Raw genomic sequence first — 23,008 nt, 5'->3', positions numbered from 1 at the left:
GAACTGATGCGATCAATGAGGAAGCATAATTTTGAGGATAATACAAATTAATATGGCAATTGGTTGGTTACCAGAAAAGAAACAAGAAAGTTTGGTATTAATTGGATGGGCTTCCGAAAATCTCTATTGATATATATCTCAAAGGAGGATTGGTCTCCCACTTGTCCCATCCATATTTAAGGACTTTTTTGCAATTTCATCAGCATTGTGATAACCTATAATGCCTGACTGGCTAGGAAAACATATTTAAAATGTTATTATGTCTTTTGAGGCATAAGCATTTGTAAAAGCAAGACGACAGAATGTACCTAAATCCATCTTATTTTGAGGTGCCATATAGAGAAACTTTAGACTTAACATGGAACCAGAATGTACTATAATATTTTGCATATTGGGGCTCAATGAGAAATTATTCATAACATGCTTCAACACTATGAGCATGGCATTTAACTATACTGGCATTTTAGATTCATTATAGGATAGTCTCTCACCTATTGCAATATTGACGGGAGGGAGATGAGCTCCAGACAAAACCTTTACGTTTATGTTTGACCCATGTACAAATATAGTGTTTTAAAACTGAAGTTCAAGATTCTAGAAAGTTGATGCTTATCAGAAGGTTATCATTTTAGAAGGTTATGAAATACAGTAAAATTTAAATAAATATCAGAATATGAATTAGGTTGTTCTGATTTTTTTGGTCATGGTTTAAGGAGAAAGGTGTCAGAATTATTCAAATGAATTATTAAACATAAGTAATTATTGATAACACGCTTCAACGCTATGAGTATGGCATTTAACTCTGCTGGCATTTTGATACATTTTCAGACAGTCTCTCACCTTTTGCAATATTGACGGATGGGAGATGAGCTACACACAAAACCTTTTAATTCATTTTTGACCCATAAACAAAAATAGTGTTTTAAAACTGAAGTTCAAGATTGTAGAAAGTTGAAGCTTATTAGAAGGTTATCATTTCAGAAGGTTATGAAATACAGTAAAACTTAAATAAAATGTCAGAATATGAATTAGGTTGTTTTGTTTTGTTTTGGTCATGGTTTGAGGAGATAAGTGTCAGGACCCCTGTGTTGAATGAACATTCAAAACAGCAGAAAGGAAAGGGGACTTAGGAGGAAGGTGTGTGGCTGTTTTGAACAAAAATAAAAGTAAGGTTGATTAACAGAGCCACATAAAACAGTAGTTGGTCTTTGAATTAAAACATCTTTTATGTTTTATTTTTTTTTTAGTCTCTCAACAATATTAAAATGCTTTAGTTAAAAAAATATGTGATTTAAACTAACTTTTCAAGTTCATTTGGCTAAGATATTAGAATCACTTCAAAGCTAACGATTAGTGATCCTTTCCATGAAGATAATCAACATTTATAAGACACCTAAATCACTGCAACCCCAACCACCTTACTAGACATAGGTCTTGAGTCCTTTGATCACCCTGACTGATTTTCTGATGGTCAAAAATTGGGATTAATGTATAAGCACTGGAAACTCGGAAGGAACTACTAATTTCCTGATACAGTTAAGTGGAATGTTGAGGGTATAGTGACAAAACATGTTTTTGCCTCATATCATGTCGCTAGCCCTGTAAAAAGGCCTAGCTGTTTGTGCTCTACTCAAGTTTCACTTTATTTGTGATTTTTTTTTTTTTTTTTTTTTACATTATCCTGCAGTGTAAATAATAAAAAAATTGGCGTTCCTAGCTTTATTTATTGTACTTTCGTTATAAAAAAGAAACTACCAAAAGAATCATTCTTCCCAATTAGTGACATTGCCAACTACACTTTCATCCCACTCAATTGTACCAAAAACATTTTAAATCTGTGCTGTTCTGGGCTCTGTGAACCTGGTTCCTAGAATTAAGTGCAGATGGCAAAGACGTAGAGGACAACAAAATAAACACTTCAACATCACGGTTTGTACCTCAGACAACAGATCTATTCAAAAATGCATTAGCAGACCAAGGATAATAAACCAAGTTAAGCATAAAACACCTTATGAAATTTTAACAGCTCCCTGACTGTGGATCCAGTTCATTCAAATCCATCAACTCTTAAACTAGAGGGCTTTTGAGCAAAGACGAAACTACCAAACGTTTTACTGTGCAACGTTTGCTCATTGAACAAAAAAATGGATTAGCTCTAAGTCCTATTGAAACAAATTTGCTCACCCACAGCAGCAGTAAATAATTTCTTAGACCACACTGCTTTTCCATTAAAAACAAAAAAGAATTTTAAACAAGAAAAACGGGTTTTAATTTTCTATAAAGCAGTGAAATACAAAACAATTAATTATGCACACAAGCTCCGAATATTTCGGCCCCACATCCGGGAGCCTTTCTCAACGGAAAAAAAAAATAAAAAAAATAAAAAAACTTAACTTACACAAAATAAAACATACTAAACACATAAAGAGAAAGAAAAAACAAAAGAAAAAATATTAATAAATAAGAAACAAAACTCACATATTAAATAAACACTTCCATGCACTGAATGATTCAACTCGCCTCCTCCCAGTATATAAATGGAAATATATCAAATAAACACTTCCATGCACTGAATGTCTATAATGATTCAACTCGCCTCCTCCCAGTATATAAATGGATACCTCTTTCAAGGATTTCCTTTTGTTGTTTGGTTAACTCCTTTTTGCTTAAATTAATCACCCCAGGACCTGGGAAATAATTAGGCTTATACATTGTAGTTTTTGTTTTTCTTTTTCCCTTTTTAACTGCAAAAATTTTTGGTTTAGTCTTTCCCTAGATAATCTTAGAACATGTTCAAAAGAATTTTCAAAAATTGATATAATTTGTTGGAAATCATTTGTATTAAGGAAATTACCAAGGCTATGTTTTAAAAAATCTAAACACTTTTCTAAACACTTTTGTTGTGTAATTATATTTTTGTAATTATATTTTAAACTTTTGTTGTGTATTTACGTCTAGCCTACGGGTGGCAAAAGACCAATTCAATTTTATTATTTTTGAATTTAGCAAAAAACATGCCAATATAATTACACAACAAAAGTTTTTAGAAAAGTGCAAAGTAAATAAACTAATTCAAAAATCGTTTCGTTTTAATTATCATTTAAATACATATAATGAAGAAAAGCAAACGAGAAAGGTAAATTTACTAAACTCAAACCCTATGCTGAAAGATAAAAGTTTCCAGAGATCACAAGTTGTAAAAGAAATAGATTTTTTAAAACATAGCCTTGGTAATTTCCTTAATACAAATGATTTCCAACAAATTATATCAATTTTTGAAAATTCTTTTGAACATGTTCTAAGATTATCTAGGGAAAGACTAAACCAAAAATTTTGCAGTTAAAAAGGGAAAAAGAAAAACAAAAACTATCAATGTATAAGCCTAATTATTTCCCAGGCCCTGGGGTGATTAATTTAAGCAAAAAGGAGTTAACCAAACAACAAAAGGAAATCCTTGAAAGAGGTATCCATTTATATACTGGGAGGAGGCGATTTGAATCATTATAGACATTCAGTGCATGGAAGTGTTTATTTAATATGTGAGTTTTGTTTCTTATTTATTAATATTTTTTCTTTTGTTTGTTTCTTTCTCTTTATGTGTTTAGTATGTTTTATTTTGATGTAAGTTTTTTTTTTTTTTTTTTTTTTTTTTTAATATTTTTTTTTTTCGTTGAGAAAGGCTCCCGGATGTGGGGCCGAAATATTCGGAGCTTGTGTGCATAATTAATTGTTTTGTATTTCACTGCTTTATAGAAAATTAAAACCCGTTTTTCTTGTTTAAAATTCTTTTTTGTTTCCACAGCAGCAGTGTTTTAATGTTGGGACGTTACTGAAGAAACTGGTTGTATTAAAGGCTATATGAGCTTCTTCAACACAAGGCAAGTTTGCGTTAAAGAGCATCCTGGTGGAGGTGTTGGTTTGTATATCTGACAAGATATTCCCTGCAAGTTATTAAGTAAGCCTACTGATTCATGTCACAAAGGGATTTGGGCCAAGTGCAAACCAAAATTCTTGTCAAAAAAGGTTTCCTGTCTCATCCTAGCATTAGTGTATTATACTAAGAGTGCAAAGAACAGGAAAGATGTAGTTCAATATCTACAAACTTTTATAGACAATGTTCATTGACAGTATATAGATCCAGCTTTTATTGTTGCTGGAGACATCAATCAAACAAATAAGCAATAGATGGCAAATATGCTTGACCTGAAACAAGTAATGTCAATTCCAACCCACCAAAGTGGGACCATAAACAACCTAAGTTTCTCAAATCTTTGCAATCATTGCCTAAAGCCAGTTCAGTATTCAGTACAAAACTGTGATCACTTTGTATTTCTCTGGGAGGCTGAACCCAACTTTCCAAAAGCCAAGAAAACTAAAGTAACAACGAAACAGCTGACTAGGAGAAATATATGTTCCCAAAGTGCACAACCAGAACCTTTGACTTTGACAAGATATCCTCAATACCAGAGATCAACTTCAAAGCTGAAGCTATGGACTCTATTCTTCTACAGAAATATCAAAAACATTTCCTGTTCAAAACCATTGTAGTGGGTGACAATAGTAAGCCTTGGATAGATCAACAAATTAAAGCACTAATCAAGACCCAATATCACTTTCACTTGAGTGGAGAATTGGCATCAGCAGAAAAAAACAACAATCATATTGTGAAAGCAAAAAGAGACACTGAGAAAGCATATGTTTATGATACAATGACTCCATAGCTGTCTGCTAACCTCTGTAAGTGGCCCTGTGAAGTCAACTGTTTGTGTGGAAAACTCAATAACAGTGACCCAAAGACAAAGAAGGACAAAGGGTCTTTAGTGTTGTCAACTGAAGTAAATTCATTTTTTGCAGCAATGTAATCTACTTATCCATCATTCACTGAAGACAATATGGACAATATCTTTTCCAGCTTTCCCAACAAACAAATTATGAAAATTCTGAATATGCAGTTTTCAAAGAGCTTGAAAATCTAAAAAGTAACTGTCATTTCTATTCAGGTGGGGTCCCTGTCAAGATATCAATTAAACATGCAATATTTCTAGCTAAAACTGTAACATCCATTATCAGCCAATGCTGTAGAGACAAAAAAGTTCCCATGAGCCTGGAAAAAAGCCTACATGTGCGTTATTCTTAAAGTAAAATGCCCCAAATCCTGTGATGAGCTCCAACCCATATCAACCACTCCCAATTTAAAAAAAAGTGACCTACTTGTTCATACATTGTGAACTTTTGTCACAGATAAGCCCTTGTCTTGACCCTTACCAGTATGCCTTGAAGGAAGCATAATAATTCACTAATCAGTACAGCTTTACCATCTAATAACTAAATGGCTAGACAAAGCAGGTACCAATTTTAATCTCCTTCTGACTGACTATTGTAAGGCATTTAATTTAATATGCCAGACTACAGCTTTGAAAAATCTGAAGCAGATAAGTACCAAAAAGGCCATTCTCCTGTTGACAGTAGACTTCCTGAGACATCATCTACGAACTTTTTCCAAGGGATCTTGACTCTGAATAAGAGGAAATAACATGTGGTGTTCTACAAGTTACTAAAATTGCTGTCCTCTTTTTTTTAGCTGTCATTGACAGTGCTTTAATGTCATTAACTATGCTAATTAAATTTTTGGATGATTTGTCATCCAACTGATATACAAGCTCATTGAAAGGTCTTGAGTAATCCCCTAGTTTTATAGTGTCCTGAAAGAAAATTCAAAGAGGAGAGCAGTTCAAATGGGCTTCAAATTAACGTGTATAAGACCAAAGTGATTGCACTTCAATCCTCTGAAAAGAGAACTTGCTTGCCCTGGTTCCCTACCACTTCAACTGCAGCTATCCTTGTCAGGGGCGTCCCGAGGCTCATTTTATTGGGAAGGGCGATCTTCGTAAATTTTACCAAATCTTTGCCTGATTCATGCCAAATTTTCTGCAAAAATCAAGAATTTCAATAAATTTCGGCCAATTTTGTTAAAGTTCAGCCGAAATTTTCGCCTTCGCCGAAAATTTTACCAGAGTTTGAAGTCTGTTTTCAGCAGGTTTGACAAAAATTGTTTTCAGGCTCTTTGTGTTCAATCTAGCAAAACTTTTAAGCATTTTCACCTTATGAGTTCCAAACTTGTTGGATACAAGTTCCTCAAAATTGTAATACGCCATAATACCATAGTTGAACTGCCAAAAAAGTTGTGACGCCCCCCCTCCCCTGATCCTTGTTGTGACGTTGATTGTTCACTTAACCCACACTTGACAAACCTTGTAAGAAAGGGCAACTACACACTGCAATTCTTAACCATATTGTGTCAATTTGGGTTTCCTATAAAACAATAAATTTTTATGTACACATGTTATGTATGTTCTGTGCTTGAACATGCATGCTCAGTTTGGGAATCACAAGTACATAACATTGACTACCGCAATGATGAAATTTGAACAGTACAAAAAACTACCCTAAAAACAATCCGAGGGACCAAGAAAGTCAGTTACAAATCTGCCATCACAGCTCCACAAACCCCACCATTAAAAAATATAGGTACTATCTGCTGTGTGAGTTTAGACACTCACTACTTTTGAGTGATAAACACCATCCCCTACTGCCCCACATCACTGAAGTCAACCAAAGCACATGCCACAAAAACAAACTTGAACCAGAGTACTACAGAACTATTTGTTTCAGTAATTTTTTTGTTCTTTTTTAAGTGTGATAAATTGTACTTACTGCTTAGTATGTTGTAAAAGTTAGCATAAATTAGTTAAAGCACTAGCTATAGCTACAATAGCTATCTTTATTAAATGATTCTTGATCATTTTCATAGTACATGGCTCCAAAAGTATTCATTTGGTGTTCATCCTAACAAAAGAAAAGAGCAAACTGCATACACTACTTCTTATATGCCAAATTTGTGACCAGCAATGGCTCACAATGAAGGCTTGGATGCTTAATCTCAAAGGTGTATAGCCTACTGACTTTAAAGATGCACTTGTGGACTCTAAAGTATCAAGATGAAAGACAGTATCATGCTACTGCATTGATAAATCTACAATGTTTATCAGAATATAAGAAGAAAATAGTATTCAAATTGACCAATAATTGAATATACAAGATCAAGGGGAAAGGATTAAAAACAAGAAATGTCAAAACCAATTGCCCATTCAATTTTATTGCCTTATGGTTTCCATGAACTAGCCTGGCAGGACTTTTGTGACAAAGTTATCCACTTACAGAAAGTATTGAAAATGAAAGAGGGTTGGTTTGACTGAAATTCAATTGCAGAAAAACAAAATTACAGGAGTATTTCAAATAATCAGCTAAAAGCATGAAATATGCATCTCCTTGGTGCTAAATGATATCCTTGATAGTGTATGCAGTATCATATGGAACACAATTTTAAATAAAGTAAAAAATGGAAAGTGTCTTTCAATATGTAACTTAAAAAGAGCACCTTGTTCTTGTCATTGGTTTCTATGACAATTTGCAAATGGAAGAAAGGTTTTTGTGCTTCAAAACTAGAAATGACCTGACTTGCATAGGTCTTCCCAATCTTCTGAGCTTAGATTTTGGATTAAACATGAACAAGGTGGTTCAAATTGGCTTTTATGGAGAAAGCAACTTGCCCCATTGGTACAAGAGCAATCCTGCTGATAAAAAAGAAGTATCAAATTGCAATTTACATGTATTGTGCTTTTTTAAACCTTTCACTGGTGAATGCTCCAGACTGGACTTAATTCAAATACTATATGAATGCTTGCAAAAAGTCACTGTTTGTTAGTTTTTCCATATTCCCCCAAACAAACTGAGCCATTAGCTTCAACTTTACCACATACAAAAAAGCGCGAGCTTCTTTGCTTTGTGACACATGGTGGGTTCAACTGTTGGATAATATTGTCACACTTGTGTGCTTTTACTGAAGTACTGGAAAGCTTTGTTGAAAACCATTTTGATTTGGAACCAATTTCAAAAACCAACTTCTTAGTAGCAGCCACAACAAATGTCAGCTTTATTTTGGTCTGATTCTTGATAAAAAAAAAAAAAAAAAATAAAAAAAAAAAAAAAAATCAACTCTTCCTTCAACTTCTATTTCTCTACCAAAGAAAATTTTGACCTGTATACCAACTGTGAACATATCAATATATCCAAGTCTGCATTAAAAGAGTCAGTGAAAAAAAATTTCTTTTTCTTCTGGAAAAGCACTCTAGACAGATGAAAATGTCAGGACACATAGGCAAGCCTCACAATCCCAATAGAGCTTCTTAGACTCTCGGTTTCAGAAACCAAAGGTTATTCCATAGTTTTAAAAACAGTTTTTTTCCATCTCTGTATTCATTTTTACCCTTGTTTTCAGGTCATCCCAATCCAACATGGGGATCAACACAGGTTCAGCAGATTATTGTTTCAATTGCCATGTTCAGTATAGGCAAATGTCTTCTAGGAGCTGAGGTTCAACTATGGTATCATGGCACATTACAATTTTGAGAAGCTTGTGCCCAACAAGTTTGGAACTCATAAGATGAAAATGCTTGAATGTTTTGCTAAGTTGAACACAAAGAGCCTGAAAACAATTTTTGTCAAACCTGCTCAAAACAGACTTCAAACCCAGTGCCTGACAACACAATTTTGATTATACTCTTCCTGCAGCTACAACATCTGCAAAACATTCATTTAGCACACTAAAGGGATTTATAAAAAAAAATCTCTGATATCATACAGGAGAAGCAGGTTGAATGATATTGCACATAACTATCAATTGTGATGTGGATATTGATGATGTTTTAAGCAACTCTGGGAGGGAATAGACAGATTAAAATAAAAGTAGTATTTACAGTACTTAGATTGTTTTGTATCTGATTTGAGGATAAGCAAGATTAAAGCAAGATTCAATTTATATAATCTTGCTTATTATTTTATCTTTTTCTTAGTAGCATAGTAAAAAATTGCTCAAAATGAGGACTATGACAGTTATTTACTCTATTGCTAGAAAATTTCTGGACCTGCAATAGCTTTTAGCTGGTGGACCACCCCAATACTCAAATTTTAATGACCCTAAAATCCTACATATGCCCCTTGGTGATCCACAACCAATGCTTGTTGGTTTAGATTCTATTTTTTCTGAAACCATGTAGTGTTTAATAAATCAATAAACTAACCCAAGCAATTGTTATAGAGGACACAATACAACAAGTATCAAACATTTATCAATCAATATAATAGCCAAACATCCTCCACTATGCCAAACAAGTATGATATTACACCAGGAAATTAAGAGATCTTCTGGAATCAGCCAAAACATGATATCTACCAAACTTAGAGATTTGCTTAAACATAGAAAATACATCTTACTTCACTATAGAATGTTGAAACTAAAATTCAATGAGTTCCAAAATAGCTTGGCATTTCAGAAGATTTAAAGCAAAACAATGATTCTCCAGAGGAAAAGACACCTGTAGAAAAAACCATCTAAACCCTTTTGTGTTGCTGATGTGCATCAACTGTCAAGACTAGTCAGCATCTTTTGTTTGAATGCCTAAAGTTGGCCATATTCTCCTCCAAACTTGCTAGAACCACCAGGAAATTGGGAATTCAAGAAAATTTTAGGCAGTTGTTAGAGGGGTTAACAAGCTGCAGAAAAAAAAGTCCTATCTCAAGTCTTTTACAGGTACCCAACAAGTATACACTTTAATAGGGAAAGGTAGCAGGACCCTACCCTTCCCTTGCCCTTTGTGAAAAAGCCAGTTGTTTTTTTCCCTTTGAAGAATACAAATCAAAAACATGGAGGAACCAGTAACCCACTGTTAACCCAAAAAGCCCCAAATGATGCACATCCAAGTGCCATTTACCAAAGAATAAATTCTCTAAGCAATTTGGTGGTTATTCTCAACAACCAGAACATTAAAGATTCTAAATATATCATGAACATCAAATTAGATTGATTTTATGGTAAATTTGCAGGTGGTTCTATAATTTAGCTGGGATGAAAGTGAAAACTTCTTCTTCTAATTCACAGCAGGCAGGCTATTCAGTTGGTACTATTTAGCCCTCTCCTTTTTGCTTCACTCTGTGGGCTACAGAGCTACTGTCTTGGTTGTCTCTTATTCATTAGATATTTTCAGATATCTTTCAGTAGATCTTTTGACCCAAGGAGTTCAAACATAAGATTATATATATCAATTTCTGTGCTCTGTGTGCAGGTATAGTTGGCTAGGCTCTTGGCTGATAGTGAGATTTTGTGGTGTTTGAAGTATTTTAACAGTTTACAAAGCAAGGTATGTTGTGCAGACATCAGCATATTACATTCAAATAGGCAATGGTCAATTGTTTCATTATTCATATTACAATGCCTGCAAAGAGGGGACAGGGGAATTGAACCACTTGAATTAGAAAGCTTATATGAGAATGTAAGGAAATTTAGTCCATTTGTTCCAGAACGAATTCTATGATAAATTTTAGAAAGATACTTATTGGGAAAGGGGGAAAGGATAGGATTAATCTTATTAAAATTAATATCTGATAGCCTCCATCGGTAAATATCTCTAATTGGGATTGGTCTACAACTTGGCTGGTAGATATTTATAGCATTTTTTGCTATTTCATCAACCTGATGATTACCACTTATGCCAGAGTGGCTAGGAATGTACTGAAAATAAGTTTTTATGCCACTTGAAGCAAGATTATCAATAATACTGAGACAATGATAAGTGTCAATGTCCAGCTTATATTGAGGAGCTGAGGCCAGCAACTCAAGGCTTGATAAAGAGTCGGAATAGATGATAATATTATTTGAATTTTCAATCAAAGGTTGGTTTTGCTTAAGGTGTTCTAATGCCATGATTATGGCATTTAACTCAGCAGACATTATAGATAAATTATTAAATAATCTCTTGCCCATTGTAATTTTCAGGTGAGGAAGGAAAACACCACTTGCAACCTTCTCATTTATTTTTGACCCATCAACAAATATTTGGAAGTGATTTTTATAAGTAATTGTATTGTTCTGCAAATTCTTTCTGGAGAAAAGCAATGGGGGTTAAATCTTTATTCCAATTTGAAAATTCAGTATTTATTATGGGAAATGACCAATTCCATGGAGGGGATTGGGGGAAAGTGGGTGCAATAGACTTTGCTGGTACAGGGAACTTCTTTTGAATATTGGCATACTCATCTGCAATATCTCTATACATGGCTGGATTTCTTAACCAATTATGTAATGTGTGTGAGCTATTTGATTCAATTTTTGTAAGATGTTTTGTCAAGAGAAAGCTACGTCTCTCCCTTATGGTTGTTAATCCACTCTCCATAAGCAGAAACTTGGTGCTTGTAGGTTTCCTAAGACCAAAAATATGAGACGTATTATATCATTTTGTGTTGTTTCAATTTTTTGCATCTGGGTCTTTGTACATGCACCATAGACGATGAGCCCATAGTCAATATGGGGTCTTATATGTGATTTATAAAATTGGAGTAAGGTTTTCTCCTTACAACCTCAGGGTGTGGAAAGAAGTCTTTTTAGTATATTTGCTTTTCTATAGCATTTTTTTATTGTGTTTGAAATGTGGAGGAGGAAATTAAATTTTTGGTCAAGCATGAGACCTAGGTAATTAATATGATTATCTTCTGGAATAGTTGTTTTTATTTAGAGTTAGTTATGCATTAACATGGTTTCACCTCCGGTGAAATTGGATTATTTTTGAATTGGTGGGTGCAATGGGTAAATATGAATGTTGAGAGAATTTTTCAAACTGGAAAAGTGACTTTTGCAGATTTGACTGTGCTATCTGAAAAGTGTTGCCAGAAGACCATAGCACCAGATCATCAGCATATTGTAGATTCGTGTGGGGTAGGTTCATGTCCCAGAGATATAGGGCAAATAGGAGGCAACTGAGGACTGCTACCTGAGGTAGGCCTTTGGATATTGTCTTTTGGGGTGAAGAGGCTGAACCAACACAAACAATGAAACTTCTCACTTCTATAAAGGATTTAATAAAAGATACTAGCTTAGGGGATGCTCCAAGGTTTGCAAGTTTATTTAAAAGGATTTGGCGGTTCACATTGTCATATGCCCCTTCAAAATCTAGGAAAGCTGCAACTAGGACATTATTTTTACAGAAAGATTCATTTATTGCATTTGTTAGCAAAATGAAAGCATCTGTTGAGGAGTGGTATTTCCTGAATCCAGTTTCAGTGTGTGGGATCATATTATTTTTTTCAACAAACCAGAGGAGTCTGTGATAAATAATTTTCTCCATTATTTCCCCCATCACAGGTGTAATCATTATGGGCCTATAAGACTCAGGGTTACCTTTTGGTTTATTTTTCTTTAGGATTGGTAGGAGGGACGAACATTTCCATATATTGGCGAACCTAGAAGATGCCCAAGCGTGATTATAACAATTTAGCAGTTATTGTTTGTACGAAGGTGTGAGATTCTTTATTCATGTAGGGTGTATATTGTCATAGCTGCCGCTAGTTTTGGTCCTAATATGATGTATTGCATTATTCAATTCCTGGTTTGAAAATGGATTAGTTATGTACTCGGATCCTGGGCGTGGTTGGTAACTAGGGTTCATAGGAATTTTGACAGTTTGCTTTGATTATTTGATGTTAGCTTATTAACAAAAAGAGTTGCAAATAGGTTAGCCTTTTCATTATCATTGTCATAATGGGTATTATTATGTATAAGCTCATACAGGAATGGGTTGGGAGAAGTCTTTTTCCCACATATGTGGCTTATGACTTTATGTATAATTGGCTCATGCGTTTCTCTGGAGAGATTATTTGCAAAATTATTCCAGTATTTATATTTAGCATCTATTATAGTCCTTTTTAGATTAGATTCTAGTTGTAATTTTTTTAAATATGTAGAAGGTGATGGTTTTTTTATGAATTCTGTCCTAGCTGCCTTTTTTATCCTCCATTTATTTAGGCACTTATTTGTTCACCATGCTTTAGGAATTTGTTTAGGGAATGTTTTCTTAGGTGTTGTCCTGGGAATAGCATGATTAGCTGTATTTATTAGTAAAGATGTCAACGCTTCAGCATGTGTGTCAACTGTTGTGTTAGAAATGCATGAACTTTGGGTGAAACTTGTAAATTCTTCTTCTTCTATTTAACAGCACGGCGGGCTTTTCAGTAAAACTATTTAGCCCTTTTCCTTTTGCTTCACTCTGTGGGCTACAGAGCTACTGGCTTGATTGCCTCATATTTATTAGATATATTCAGATATCTTTCAGCAGATCTTTCGACTCTAGGAGTTCAAATATAAGATGATAGATGTCGATTTCTATGCTCTGTGTGCGGGTATAGTTGGCTAGGCTCTTGGCTGATAGGGGGATTTTGTGGTGTTTGAAGTACTTTAACAGTTTAGAAAGCAAGGTATGTTGTGCAGACATCAGCATATTACATTCAAATAGGCAATGGTCAATTGTTTCATTATTCATATTACAATGCCTGCAAAGAGGGGACAGGGGAATTGAACCACTTGAATTAGAAAGCTTATATGAGAATGAAAGGAAACTTAGTCCATTTGTTCCAGAACGAATTCTATGATAAATTTTAGAAAGATACTTATTGGAAAAGGGGGAAAGGATAGGATTGATCTTATTACAATTAATATCTGATAGCCTCCTAATTGGGATTGGTCTCCCACTTGGCTGGTCAATATTTATAGCATTTTTGGCTATTTCATCAACCTGATGATTACCACTTATGCCAGAGTGGCTAGGAATGTACTGAAAGTAAGATTTTATGCCACTTGAAGCAAGAGTATCAACAATACTGAGACAATGATAAGTGTCAATGTCCAACTTATATTGAGGAGCTGAGGCCAGCAACTCAAGGCTTGATAAAGAGTCAGAATAAATGATAATATTATTCGAATTTTCAATCAAAGATTGGTTTTGCAAAAGGTGTTCTAATGCCATGATTATGGCATTTAACTCAGCAGACATTATACATAAATTATTAAATAATCTCTCGCCCATTGCAATTTTCAGGTGAGGAAGGAAAACACCACTTGCAACCTTCTCATTCATTTTTGACCCGTCAACAAACATTTGGAAGTGATTTTTATAGGTAATTGTATTGAGTTCTGCAAATTTTTTCTGAACAAAAGCAATGGGGGTTAAATCTTTATTACATTTTGAAAATTCAGTATTCATTATGGAAAATGACCAATTCCATGGAGGGGATTGGGGGAAAGTAGGTGCAATAGACCTTGCTGGAACAGGGAACTTCTTTTGAATATTGGCATACTCATCTACAATACCTCTATACATTGCTGGATTTCTTAACCATTTATGTAACGTGTGTGAGCTATTTGATTCAATTTTTGTAAGATGTTTTATCAAGAGAAAGCTACATCTCTCCCTTATTGTTGTTAATCCACTCTCCATAAGCAGAAACTTGATGCTTGTGGGTTTCCTAAGACCAAATATGAGACGTATTATATCATTTTATATTGTTTCAATTTTCTGCATCTGGGTCTTTGCACATGCACCATAGACAATGAGCCCATAGTCAATATGGGGTCTTATATGTGATTTATAAAACTGGAGTAAGGTTTTCTCCTTACAACCCCAGGGTGTGGAAAGAAGTCTTTTTAGTATATTTGCTTTTCTATAGCATTTTTTTATAGTGTTTGATATGTGGAGGTGGAAATTAAGTTTTTGGTCAAGCATGAGACCTAGGTAATTGATATTATTATCTTCTGGAATAGTTGTTTTATTTAGAGTTAGTTTTGCATTAACATGGTTTTGCTTCCTGTGAAAATGGATTATTTTTGACTTGGTGGGTGCAATGGGTAAATCTGAATGTTGAGAAAATTTTTCAAACTGGAAAAGTGACTTCTGCAGATTTGACTGTGCTATCTGAAAGGTGTTGCCAGATGACCATAGCACCAGATCATCAGCATATTGTAGATTCGTGTGGGGTAGGTTCATGTCCCAGAGATATAGGGCAAATAGGAGGCAACTGAGGACTGCTCCCTGAGCTAGGCCTTTGGATATTGTCTTTTGGGGTGAAGAGGCTTAACCAACACAAACAATGAAACTTCGCACTTATATGAAGGATTTAATAAAGGATACTAGCTTAGGAGGTACTCCAAGGTTTGCAAGTTTATTTAAAAGGATTTGGTGGTTCACATTGTCATATACCCCTTCAAAATCAAGGAAAGCTGCCACTAGGATATTATTTTTGAGAAAGATTCATTTATTGCATTTGTTAGCAAAATGAAAGCATCTGTTGAGGAGTGGTATTTCCTGAATCCAGTTTGAGTGTGTGGGATCATGTTATTTTTCTCAACAAACCAGAGGAGTCTGTGATAAATCATTTTTTCCATTATTTTCCCCATCACAGGTGTAATCATTATGGGCCTATAAGACTCAGGGTTATCTTTTGGTTTATTTTTCTTTAGGATTGGTAGGAGGGACAAACATTTCCATATATTGGGGAAAATAGAAGATGCCCAAGCATGATTATAACAATTTAGCAGTTCTTGTTTGTATGAAGGTGTGAGATTCTTTATCCATGTGGGGTGTATATTGTCATAGCTGCTGCTAGTTTTGAACCTAATATGATGTATTGCATTATTCAATTCCTGGATTAGTTATGTACTTGGATCCTGGGCGTGGTTGGTAACTTGGGCTCATAGGAATTGTGGACAGTTTGCTTTGATTATTTGATGTTAGCTTATTAACAAAAAGAGTTGCAAATAGGTTAGCGTTTTCAATATCATTGCCATAATGGGTATTATTATGCATAAGCTCATACAGGAGTGGGTTGGGAGAAGTCTTTTTCCCACATATGTGGCTTATGACTTTATGTATAATTGGCTCATGCGTTTCTCTGGACAGATTATTTGCAAAATTATTCCAGTATTTATATTTAGCATCTATTATAGTCCTTTTTAGATTAGATTCTGCTTGTAATTTTTTTAAATATGTAGTAGGTGTTATTTTTTTATGAATTCTGTCCTAGCTGCCTTTTTTATCCTCCATTTATTTAGGCACTCATTTGTCCACCATGCTTTAGGAATTTGTTTAGGGAATGTTTTCTTAGGTGATGTCCTGGGGATAGCATGATTAGCTGTATTTATTAGTAAAGATGTCAAGGCTTCAGCATGTGTGTCAACTGTTGTTAGAAATGCATGAACTTTGGGTGAAACTTGTAATTTCATCATTTAGCTTATTTTGGAAAATAGACCAATTTGCTTTAGTGTTGATATATTTGGAGGTATGAGATGAAGTTTCAGCAGGTTCATTTAGGGAGCAAACTATAGCAAAGTGGTCTGTACATAGACTATCAATTTTATTTATGTAAATTTTGTTCAACAAATTTAAAGACACAATTTGTAGGTCAATTGTGGAGAATTTGCCACTTTTGGGGTTAAAATATGTATTCTAATAACAAATACATAATTAACTAATTAACAAATACATATTTAGGATCACCATAAAAGCTGATTCTTAGATTTAATGCAAACAGCAAACATGAATGAAGTCCTACATATGACTTTTTATGCCTTTCTTATATAGAGCAAACCTCAATAAAGTCATACAGATGACTTTTTACACCTCCTGCTATTACATAGAGAAAACAACAATAGGTCATACAAATGGCTTTTTATAGCATAGGCCTACATGATTTCATTTATAGAGTAGCCTAAATAAAGTCATACAGATGACTTTTTAATATATCATTCTACTATAAAGTATTATGAATAAAGTCATACAGATGACTTTTCATGTCTGCTGCTATTATAGAGCAAACATAAATAAAGTCATACAGTTGACTTTATAATATATCATTCTACTATAAAGCATTATTAATAAAGTCATACAGATGACTTTTTATACCTCCTGCTATTATAGAACAAACATATATAAAGTCTTACAGATGACTTTTAATACCTCATATTAGTATAGAGCAAACATGAATAAATTCTTACAAACGACTTTTTGTTGTTTTCTCTATGTATCAGTGGGGTAATATAATTTCTTCTGTATGACATTTTAGTGGATCATATATTAAATAATAAAACCAAAATGTCTTTTGTATAACTTTATTTGTACTGACTTGACTTATGTCCCATCCATCCTTGAAGGTCGTTTTGGGGCCTCTTTTTTAACCAGTTCATTGATGTGCCTCCTGTAGGTACTTCTGTTGTCGGCCAGGCGGCAGGTTGTAAGGTGAAAAGTTTTCTTTCCATCTCCTCGGAGGGCAACCTCTGGGTCGAGAACCGTGTACTCGTCCATCAAAGGTTATCTTTGGGAGACGAGTGCTAGCCATGCGTTGTATATGTCCAAGCCATTTGAGTTGTTGTAGTTTTATTTTGTCCAGTATTGTAAATTTGACTTTCAGATTATGGAGAAGCTTGGAGTTGGAGATTCTGTCATGGAAGGTGATACCAGCGATGCGTCATAGGGATTTGGTTTCAAAGGCAGCTAGGCAGCGTTGATTGTCTGTTTTAAGCGTCCAAGATTCACAGGCATAGATGGCGATTGGAATAATGAGGGAGTAGAAGAGTCTCGTTTTGAGAGTTGTTGTTAAGTTCTTATTCCTCCAAATGGGCATCAGAGCTTTAAAACCGGAGTTTGCAAGTATCAGGCGTCTCTTGATGTCTTTGAGTTGGTTGTTATCATAAGTAAGTAAGCTCCCAAGGTAGGCGAAGCCTTCCACCCACTCAATGGTACCTTCACCAAGCTGAAGGCTGAGATTTACATGTGAATCGAATTTGCGTGAACGCTGTTAACGCTGTTGAACGCTGTTAGCCTGAGATTGTAGGTCTTGAGGGGACTCGGCTATTAGGACTATGTCATCAGCATATGCCAGTTTTTCTATCACCACTCCTCTGACAAGGGCGCCGGGTACGTTATCTGTGAGTGAAAGGGCTGCAGTTAGGAAGAGATTAAACAGCTCCAGTGATATTAGGCAACCTTGTAGTACTCCGGTAGAGGTTTTGAAGCTCTCGGTAAGTCCCTCTCCCGTCATGACGTGGCTACTGAACTTCTTATACATGTCTTTGATCAGCGAGATCAGGTTGGATGGGATGCCAAAGTGAAGAAGGATGTGCCATAGACCTTCTCTCCATATCCAATCAAAAGCTTGTTTAAAGTCTATGAAAAGGTGGTAGATGCTGCGGTCAAGATCGCTATACTTTTCCATGATCTGCCGAACAGTGAATATCTGATCAATTGTTGATCTATTAGGTCAGAAGCCGGCTTGGTATTCCGGAATGACCAGTGAGGAAATGGCTTGTATACGCCCGAGCATGACTCTGGTGAGGGTTTTTGCTGCGTGGATGGTAAGACTTATTGGGCGGTAGTTGTCGCAGACAGCTTTAGATCCTTTCTTATGCAGGGGAATTATCGTGGCTTCGCACCAGGGTGAGGGGAAGTGACATTTTTCCCAAGCAGCTGTGGCAATTTTGTGGTAAAGGTCAAGGAGTGATTTGCAGCTTACTTTCAGTATTTCGGGGTGGATTCCACCGGGGCCGGCAGCTTTGTTTGTTCTCAAGTCTCTGATAGCTGCTTCTATTTTAGAGTGAAGAGGGGAGGACTTGGATCTGTAGAGGTTATAGGGAAAGTGTTGAGAATTGTTGGGTCTGGGTGGATTTCCAGATTCAGTTTATTTTTAAAATGGTTTTTCCATCGTGAGCGGAACCCGTCTGTGGATTGTATTTGGTTTCCATGTTTGTCGAGAAGGGAGGACGCTTTGATTTCCTTCTTTTTGGCCAATTCCCGCACTCTTCTATACATGTAGTGGGGGTCTCCTTTCTTGAAGGCCGATTCACATTGATCACACGTTTCTTTAATAAAAGCACGTCTGATGGATTTCTCAACAGCTTGTTTGAGTTGCTTGTACCGGTCCCTACTTTCTTTATCATGCTTGTTCGTGAGTTGGCGCTTTTCGTCGTAGAGTGAAGTGATCTCGTCTGTTATCCAAAGATTCTGAATGTTTTTTTTGGGTACCCAGTGTGGAATGAGCAACATCACATATGATATGTGTGCTGCTAGTCACCAGGTTGTCAATTTCTTCCTTAGACAGGATAGGTGGAGATCTCGACGTGAGCTCCAAAATTTTTTTGTATAGAATAGTGATATAGGTCATACGTGTTTTCGTCTTTCAGTAGATCTACTCAAAACTTGAGGGTTTTCTGAGATAACTTTGATGCTGTTTTAAGTCTTGTTTTGAACTTAGACATGACAAGCGAGTGGTCGCTGTCAAAGTTGCCACCAGCTAGCGTGACTGTGTTTAGGACAGACATTTTCCAATGTCTAGACACAAGGATATAGTCTATGAAGTTTTTAGTTTTTCCATCCGGTGAGGTCCAGGATGTCTGACGGCAAGGTCTGTGCTTGAACAGTGTGTTTGTAATGACTAAATCACTGTCTCTGCAGAATTTGATAAGGCGTTCTCCTCTTCTGTTCATTTTTCCATGTCCAAATTTGCCCATTACATCTTTGTGTCCTGTGTGTTTTTTTCCGACGATGGTGTTGAAGTCACCAATGACAAAGATTATGTCCTTTTTAGAGACAGAATCAACCAGACTTTGAAGCTGGAGATAGAAGTTTTCAGACTCTTCGTTGTGTCTGCTGGAATCCGGAGCATATACTTGGATAATTGTGAGGTTGGTGGGTGAACCTTTCAGGCAGATCATCAATGTCATCTGCATTACTTTATTCATGTTTGCTCTATAATAGTGTAAGATATAAAAAGTCATCTGTATGACTTTATTCATGTTTTCTCAATAATAGTGAGATATATAAAAGGTCATCTGTATGACTTTATTTTTGCTGGCTCTATAATAGCATGAGGTATAAAAAGTCATTTGTATGACTTTATTTTATGTTTGCTCTATAAAAGAATGAGGCATAAAGTCATCTGTATGACATTCTATCATTCTACATAATAGGAGAAAGCAAGATATTGTCTTCAGTTTGACTTTATACTACATTTGTTAACTCTATACAAGAGTTAATGACAATTTTCTATTGATCAGATATATATAAATTTTTAGCTATATTGTCATATTTAGGCCTAGGGGTAAAGTTCAACCAAATCATATTATTGAGTTTGGACAAAATTGAATAAACCATTCAATCCCTTTTTTTAAACTGATAACAAATATAATAATAATTTCTATCAGAAATGAATTTCAGCCCCCCCCCCATATATGCCACTTCAGGGGTAGGGTAGGTCCATATAGGAGGGGCGGCCGGGAATAATCATTTCCCATAGAAATGATTATTATATTTGTTATCAGCATAAAAAAAGGCATTGAATGGTGTATTCACTTTATTTCTAACTCAATAATATGATTTGGTAGAACTTTACCAGTCTAGGTAACCTAAAAAGAAATGAATACACAATAAATTTCATCTTTTGACCCTTGGCTCACAGTGATGCAGGAAAATAGCAGAAATATTCACACAGAAAAAGTTTAATACAGTAATTGAAGTCCAATACTGGTATAATATTTTAAAACCACAGGAGCAGACTAAATAGAATCCTAGAAGAAAAGAAAATATTTTGAAAGGCTAGCCTATTCTAACTGCACCTTATAAATAATATATTTATTTCCAAATGTTTATTTACCTGGAAATTTCTTCCCAGACCAACCTACCATAGCTTTTTTAAATTTCATATTCACTACATAAGACATGGGAACCAAAATGACCAGGTTTAAGCAAAGTAAGGTGGGGGAAAATGCATAGTGGAATTGCAGTCAAAATATATTAACTACATTAATTATTTACACATGGAGGAAGAATTGTTTGCTTAGCCTACCTTCCCTCTTATTGGCCCCAATTATTATAGGCTTTGCCCATACCCCTGTTCTACTACCTATATACCCTTCATTTCCTTCCAAGAAAAGAATGCTAAACTCTCCCAAAAGGAAAGAATGCATATTCAACTTACAAAAAAAGAGATTAGCCAGAATTATTATTTTTGCTTTAGCGCCGATGAAACCACTTCCTGAGTTGATGCTGTCAACATTTAATTTATAAGGTCTGTTATTTACTATCAGGGTTGCCAACTGGGCATATTTTATGTCCAAAGGACATATTCCTGTGTGCTGGGACACAATGACACAATAGGGCAAAAAAGGGACATATTTAGACATTTAGGACATAAAAGGGACATATTTTGCAAATTTATCACATAAAATAGAATATTTCCCTGCTGGATACATATTTTTGTAAAAAAAAAAAATCGTTTTTCACCAAATCAGCATTAAAATTACTTTTCTAGCACAAAATTACTCAACAATTTATTTTCTACTAATTTTTGACAGATGTTTTTTTTTTACAAATGTTATTATTTTTTGGAGTTGCTTGCTCTTTCCTGCAGACATCTATTTGAAAATACTCTTGACATTCTTTGTAAGTCTCTATTCTTTTGTCAATAAACAATTTTAATTTCTCCTTGCTTTTACACTTCAGTCAAGATAATAGGCAAGCAGGCCCTTTTTAGTTAACAGTTGCTTCCGGCTTTCAATAGCCAGGCAAAAACATCTGTCTGTTTATCAAGTATTACTAACTGAAAATGAAAAGTTTGCGAAGAAAAAAATTAGATTCTTAATGATCTGGAATCAATTTCAATATCCATAGATGTACCAAAAAACTGATTCCTGATTCCAAGTATATGATATTTTTTAAATATAGTGTTACCCATTAGTGGGCCTGAGAAAATTTGCCAAATTTTCGAAAAAGGTGAAAAACACCCATAAAAGTCAAAGAATTTTAATGGAAATCACATCATCTGATTCAGCTCCTATCTATAAAAATGAAATTTTAATATGTTTACCAGAAGAAGCATTACGGATTTGTGTTTATTTGTTGCTGTTGCTTTTTCCAAGGGTGATCATATCAAACCAAGGGTACTAGAATTTCACAAGAGGGCTCATTCAAACAAAAATTAAAAGATCTAGTGTCTTTTATATGTGACAATTTTTAGAAGAATTATATAGAGGAATTTTTCCTAGAAAAATTTTCTACAGAGGGGGTGGATTTCCTGGGAAATTATCAGAAATAAATACACAACTAGTTTTTTCTGCCAAAAGTAAGAAGTGACATTACAACTTAAAATGTACAGAAATTATTCCATATATGACAGGGCTACTTTTTTCTAAACACCCCCTCTTTACACTAATGTTTGACCTTTTGTACAATTTTCTTAAGAACGATTCTTGAAACATAAGGACTGTGCCACCCTTGGAGTAAGCCTCTCCCTAAAACCTTGATGAGTAGATTCCTGGAGAGGAGTAGATCCACCACTCTCTCGCCACGTTTTCTTTTCCTTAGATGCATTCAAAAGAAATTTTGACATAGATAATGTGTTAGAAATCGTTCAAAGAACACATAACAATGGCCTCGGTATTTACACAACCCATAAGAGTCCTGGGACAAGGGTTGTAAGTTATGCCTCAGGGGCATTATTATAAGGTTTTATGGAAAGGGTAGTTGTATAAACTTTAGATGGGGCTCATTTGATTGAAGTTTAGTGCCCTTTATAAGAGTCAAAAGTGATTTGAGGGCACCCCCCCCACGCCTATCATTTCCAAAAACCAGCATCCAATCAGAATTTGTAGACATCTATTTTGTTCAGCATTGTTCTAAGGTCCAGTTATTTTGCCTTTGGGGATGTCACCCCCCAAATCGAAGGGCAACCCGGCTTACCTAGTGCTCTGCAACTTCACTCGACTCCTGGATTGTACCTTATGACATGTGCAATCAATACTCTGATTGACAAAAAGCTACCAAAAGAAGTGAAAATGCTGAACCTCATTCTAACCATACCTGTCAAGCAGAACTCTTGTAGGTGAGCCTTAAGCTCTGAAAACGAGTTTTTTACTGTTTACATGTGTATTATGACTTTTTTGCTTTCACACTTGTACATTTTTATGGATGAACTAAATGAATCTTTTTTGTTTTCATTATATTCGATGTTCACTGACCATTTTGAAAAAGGTTTACAATATATAAAAAACTAGTTTCTGAGATTTCAAGACGGACATATT

At 35.0% G+C, this 23,008-nt stretch overlaps 1 pseudogene; it reads right to left on the bottom strand.

Annotated features, from left to right (window-relative positions):
• Nucleotides 1-19,123: 19,123 nt before the first annotated feature.
• Nucleotides 19,124-19,672, bottom strand: LOC148947005 (protein CFDP2 pseudogene; annotated as a pseudogene).
• Nucleotides 19,673-23,008: the final 3,336 nt, after the last annotated feature.

Source organism: Artemia sp. Qi Xiang Cuo, chromosome 11 (assembly GCF_049724085.1).
Source record: "Artemia sp. Qi Xiang Cuo chromosome 11, ASM4972408v1, whole genome shotgun sequence".
Classification (NCBI taxonomy): domain Eukaryota; kingdom Metazoa; phylum Arthropoda; class Branchiopoda; order Anostraca; family Artemiidae; genus Artemia; species Artemia sp. Qi Xiang Cuo.
The sequence above is the reverse complement of the archived record's forward strand: the minus strand, read 5'-3'. Positions and strand labels throughout refer to the sequence as shown.